Source organism: Schistocerca cancellata, chromosome 3 (assembly GCF_023864275.1).
Source record: "Schistocerca cancellata isolate TAMUIC-IGC-003103 chromosome 3, iqSchCanc2.1, whole genome shotgun sequence".
Lineage (NCBI taxonomy): Eukaryota > Metazoa > Arthropoda > Insecta > Orthoptera > Acrididae > Schistocerca > Schistocerca cancellata.
The window spans coordinates 511,002,463-511,008,462 of record NC_064628.1 but is presented as its reverse complement, the minus strand read 5'-3'; positions in this window follow the sequence as shown (position 1 = coordinate 511,008,462).

Below are 6,000 nucleotides of genomic sequence, written 5' to 3'. Positions count from 1 at the left end.
CAGCTGTAAGAATGCGATCGGTCATTCACGATTGCCATAGTGAAGGAGAATTTTACCATGCCTTCCTCTCAGCATATTGGTCTCAAGCCACACAAGACCGAGTAAAACATGGGATCATAATGATGAAACATTTCGAACAATCTGAATTTTCCAGTCTTGTAAAATATTTTGAAGACATGTTGCACAAGAATCAGTACCTGTCAAACCCATACAGCCCCTCAGAACTCATCCGCATTTGCTTAATCAAATTACCTGAACATTTACGGCATATTATTTTGGCAGGACGTTGCAAAGACGACATTGAAGCTTTTCAGGGACTCTTACAAGAATTAGAAATTGACACACATAGTTGCGGGATGCGAAAACAGGAAAACAATCACTACAGGCCACATCCATCACAATTCCGTGACGACAGAAACAATAAATGGCCATGACAAGCCTATTCTTACAACGTAAATCGTGACCAAAACAGACACCACCCGTATGACAACCACTGGCAGAGTAATAGTTACAGAGAAAGATCGCATTTTCATAGTAATGAATATGACAGAGACAATCATAGAAACAGACAATATGGCAACCATAACTATTATTATCACGGGAGACAGAATAACTTCAGATGCAACGGTCCACCGTGCAGTGATAATTCAGGGAGAATTCTCCACCACTTAACCGACAAGAAAGAATCTATAGGAACTACCGACAAAACGACAGACCTGAATTCCATCGGAACTGGCGAGCTTTAAACAGGGCAGAGCCCTCTCGTCATGGTGAATTTGTGGAAGTTAGGTCTCCAAATCCCAATAACGACGCGCGCCAACAAAGAAACAGACAATGACTCGCACCGCAGGCAGCCACTTGCGCCCGCTGGCTCAGGGAAAAATAACATTGACGCTAACCGTGAGCAAAATTCCAGTATTCTTTACGGACGAATACCGCATGATAATTGCATTCAAGTTGAAACTCTGCGTACTGAGAAGAGCAAAGGTTTACACCACATTTCACATGTAAAACCGTTTATTGAAAGATAATCTGCTTTTTAACTTAGTCTTTGTTATAAAATTTTTCACTTCTCGTTACTAGTACTCTTTTTCAATCTTAGAAACTGTTACCATGCAACAATGTTTAAAGTTAAATATCCAGTCTAGAACCTAGAGAACATTTTTAAATAGAAATTATGAATGCATTGTTATAGTGAACAGACGACACAGTGTTATTGTGTGTGTACATTCTTGCTTGTTAGTTGCACAATTACGTAACGACTATAAGGCTCACATACTTAGTACATTTACCAGTACTGCTAATGGGATTCTATTGCAACATTTTGGTTTACTTGAAAATACATTCCGGATTTAAAGTACTTTCTGAGAGATACCAGATGACACAGTGGTTAGTTTATGTGACAGCTACACGATTACATCACGACGTTACTGATGTGTGACACAATTTACATTGTTGCTTTTGTGGAGTATCTGTTTTATATCTGCACGGTTTTTCTGAATTCTTCTGGAAAGCAAAACATGTTTTAGTAGTAACTTTTGTGGTATAGCTGCAATAAGACAGCCTTTTCCGTAGCACAACAATACGTTACAGCACAGTACTTTCTTCATCACGGCAATAAGCGTAATAAGTATGATATCTATACGCAAAGCATTTCACTTTTGTTTATCATGAGGTCAGTACATTGACTTCTGCAGAACTTAGCTTTCGGAGGACGATAACTACGACACTCCCACAGAGATTATCTTACAGCAAGACGCACATTTAGCGCTACAGGACATGTATTTGAGTGATTAATTTTGTACTTAAAACATTTATTTTTAAAGATTTTTGAATTGTGTACCATGTGTTTGGCAAGCACAAGGAGCCCTAGCTAATATGGTATTTGCTTATACAACTTTACACATCGGTACCATATTTCTGTAACACAAATTACACAGCTATCTGATCATTTAACTGAGAGAGACAAACTTTTTTATTACGTCAGTGACAGATGTTTATGTGATTACACCGTAGGATAACTTCACACTTACGAAATTGTACTTTTGTCTGTACTTTGTGAACTGTTCATATTTTTTGGAACCATTGTGATATTATGAGAACTTTGAATGATATATCTGGTAAGGGAGCATGATTTTAAAGTACGATTGAGGTAGATGACACTATTGAAATGAGCAGAGAATTTTTTTTAGGTTTTGAAATTATTGGAGGAAGCTACGACGATTTCGAGATTTGAGTGAGGTGTTATGATGTTATTTTTACGACGACGATGTGTATTATGCTGTTGAGGTATGTTTATGTCAATAAGATGATGCTACCATATATGAGGAACGTGATTACGTGTTTATATGTATATGAATAATGAATAGAAGTTAGGGACTCTTGACTTGTGACAAAGGATGTTGGAAATCGAGAATCGTACTTTAAGAGTTATGAAATGTGTGTAAATGCGTGAATGTATCACAATGCCGGCGAAAATTTTTTGGACATTGTTATATTTATAGGGTTTTGTTTCTACACATTTGCAATGCAAATTCTCGACCCGTGAAATTTTGTATATGAGACTGTCACTGTAGCGGAAACTGCTGTCGTAAATATTTCCGTAAGAAAGTTAAGTGACCACCTGCACGTGCGTCGTCGGCATACAGCTGTGTCAGACACCTGGAGAATAAGCCATTAGGGTGTGCCTTTCCGGAAGCACAGGTAGAGAAAAAAAAAGGGAGGCCATTATCCTCGCTATTGACATTTCCTTGTTGAAAGCATACTGTGGAGCTCGTAATTTATGATATTTACTGAAATGCCTAATGAAATGACGAGAAATATTTTTACATCTGCACACCTGATTACGACAAGCGTCTTTCACCGAGAGTTGAGAGAATTTTTACTAACTTATGAAATGTCACATGACTATTGAATGATATTTTTATGCTTTGCTTTTCGTAGTTGCTTATTTCATTTGATATCTGGTTTCCAGCTGTGTTGCAGCATTGCTTTTATAAAATAAAATGCATTTGCTAATGTGAACACTTTCTAGATCTATTAAATAATAATTTTGTAATCCACATTCTTTAAAAAAGGAGCACTTGGAAAGGAAAGAACAATAAGAAGGGACTAGTAACAGTAACTGGACACATAATATTCTTTTCAAGTACATGGTAATATTTTTTTTACAATAAGTTGTTGTGGTGCACCACTTTAATTACATAGACATTAAGATGTGAATATGTATTTCCCTTGTCTGCATTGTTGTCTTTAGTGTAATGTTTTTTTTTTTGCTTGAGCTATGTCATGTTTAGATATAAGTTGCTGCTGCTGTTTGCCAGGCATAGTGTTACTGAATTTGACTTTGTATTACGCTGTTAAGCCAGTTTACTACTAATTTATTTTTCTTGTTTCCTGCACAGTGCCTTATATTAGTTGTAGTACTGCAATTGCTTTGCCTATGTAAAATTTTTGTCCTTGATGTTTGTGTTAATTGTTTTATGTGATGCTGCATTGCCTCATCCCTTAGTTTAGCATCTGAGCTCAGTAGATTTAAGTTAGCTTAAGAAGGGTAGACTATAAAGAAACTAACTATGATGACTTGGAAGAAATGTATTGAGAAGCTATATGAAAATGGTTTGGGCAAAAAAAAAAAGGATACTGTACAGTGGAGAAAAACTATTTTTGACAGAGGATGTGAACAGAATACAGAAGGCAGGCTTAGATAGGACTTTTGGGAATAATGATGAATGAAGGGAGATCTCCAAGAAGCTAAGAAAGTTTTGTTTGCAAAATACTGCAATGAAACAAACCCTGTCCTTTCCTTTTGTGTTATCCCACTATGTGTTTGGGTACCCGTGTGTAATTATGTTCTTCCTGTCTTTATATGTTTATCTGATAAGACTTATGTTGTAGAATTTTTCTAATACTCAGCTACATTCACTATGATGAGGAATACTGTTCTCCTCAAATATAATTGGCATTAATAATATGTTATTTCCTTTGTAAAGATGCTTAGACATTATTTATTCTGTTTTGTTTTAATGCTCATGTGTGAAGTTGATGTATCAATAATTATTCTGATCTTTTATGTATTTACTTATGTCATAATTCCTGTAACACTGATGTATATGTCTATTTCTATTCTTTTGTAAAGCCTGTATTACTACAAATGTTATCTGTATTGTTATGTTTTTAATGATGTATTTTGTACCTTTGTTACTGTATTCTTATGTTATAAAATTGTAATTGACACCAGTTAATCAATTTAAGTAACTTGTAAGTTACATTTCACTGCACACGTTTCTGTTGGTCATAGTATATGGACAATATGTGAGAAGTAGGGACTCTTAGTGCTTACATGTGTGTTAATAATTCAGCAAGGGACTGGATAACAGCATTGCTGGTTCTAAGGACAATTCCAAAAACTTTGTGAGTGCACAAGTGGTGGTTATGGACTTGCTCTATTATCCGCAAGACTCTTCAATGGTGATTGTGCACCTGCACAGTCGCAGCAGATGGCTGCTGGCCATCTCTGCAAGGACTACAGTGGGTCTGCATCTCTGGTGGCCCACCAATACCATACTCTTTCCCAGGACTCCAGTGGGTCTACTCTGTGATGACCTACCTACCAATATTCATCAACTTCGACTGACTCTGCTGTGGGTTTGCTCTGTTGTGGCCCATTACCTGTCAGCATGTCAAGAGTCAGCACTGTCTTTCTGTTGGAAGGACAACACTACTTCTTCAAGACTGCATGGACATCCACTACGTACGTGTGCATTCTCTTTTACTGCTCAGACTTTGATAAAAGAAACAGCAGTTTTACTGTGATGAATGATCAGGACTGTCTTTATGGACTGTGAGAAAATTTTAGCTTTTGACCAACATTGTATAAATAAGTGTGTGCATTTGATATCTTTGTTATTGTAATTATGAAAAAATTTTTCAAATCATTATTGGCCACTGCCCAAAAATATTTTGTAAAATTTTTTGTGGGGAGCATGGGGGCTATGTAAGTTGGCTGTTTATATTTTCTTATTGGCAACGTTATGTAGCGCTCTGTATGAAAATCACTGGCTGTGCTGTGTGCAGTCTGTGGCTAGTTTGCATTGTTGTCTGCCATTGTAGTGTTGGGCAGCAGCAGCTGGATGTGAACAGCGCGAAGCGTTGCGCAGTTGGAGGTGAGCCGCCAGCAGTGGTGGATGTGGGGAGAGAGATGGCGGAGTTTTGTAATTTGTCATGAACTGCTATATATATGATGATATTAAGGTAAATACAGTGTTTGTTCTCTATTAAAATCTTTAATTTGCTAACTATCCCTATCAGTAGTTAGTGCCTTCTGTAGTTTGAATCTTTTATTTAGCTGGCAGTAGTGGCGCTCGCTGTATCGCAGTAGTTCCAGTAACGAAGATTTTTGTGAGGTAAGTGATTTGTGAAAGGTATAGGTTAATGTTAGTCAGGGCCATTCTTTTGTAGGGATTTTTGAAAGTCAGATTGCGTTGCGCTAAAAAAATATTGTGTGTCAGTTTAAGCACAGTCTTGTATAATTTGTTCTAAGGGGACGTTTCAACGTGTACGTTTCCGGGATCTTTCCCCACTGTCGATGGCAACTGATGCGTGATTATTTATTTATTTACCAGATGACTTAAAGAATTATATTTTGCAAAAACAAACATTAAATTTATACAAGATAAAAATAGTAGTAATTTCTCGTTATTCTATCTTGCATCAATTTAATGTATGGTCCTTTAAAGTAATTCTGTAAGCCATACGTTAAATAAATGAATAAATAAATAATCACACCAAACAGTCGACACTGAGAGATCCACACCCATTTCAATATCGAGCCAACTTTGTAGATGAGCCTGTGCGATCTGCTACGTCCATGCGGATATTATGGTGGTCGTCGCGTACTATGAGTGCACTACATCTTCCAGTACTAGTTTGCAGCTTCTCGATTCTTCCTATTCAGAAATTTTACAAAACCATTTCTGCTGTTTCTCCATGCCCTGTACG